Source organism: Myotis davidii, unplaced genomic scaffold (assembly GCF_000327345.1).
Source record: "Myotis davidii unplaced genomic scaffold, ASM32734v1 scaffold327, whole genome shotgun sequence".
Lineage (NCBI taxonomy): Eukaryota > Metazoa > Chordata > Mammalia > Chiroptera > Vespertilionidae > Myotis > Myotis davidii.
The window spans coordinates 4,524,430-4,524,802 of NW_006298628.1; positions in this window are offsets into that span (position 1 = coordinate 4,524,430).

Sequence of the window (373 nt, forward strand, 5' to 3'; positions counted from 1 at the left end):
AGGGCCGCCGGGCTGGGTCCTCCCCGGGCAGGGCTGCTGGTGGGAGAGGCGAGGCGGGCAAAGGGCAGGCTCACTCGCTCACGGCGGAGGGAAGGGCACAGAGGGGTTTGGGTTGTGGATGGTTGGGCTGAGTTTTTAAATCTTTCTCTTTTTTAAAAGAAAAAAGCCCCCATCCTGTGTCATCATTTTTATGGGATCTGCAATTCTGGCAAAAATCTGTCTTTAATTTAGCTGTCCATATAAAAATCCTCACTGTATAATAATGAACAGATGCCATGGAATTTAAGCTGGAGCTTCGGCTCCTCCCCGCCTCCCCCCGCGCCTGGCACCGGGCACCGGGCACCGGCTGAGTGGCACAGACTGGCACCAAGGC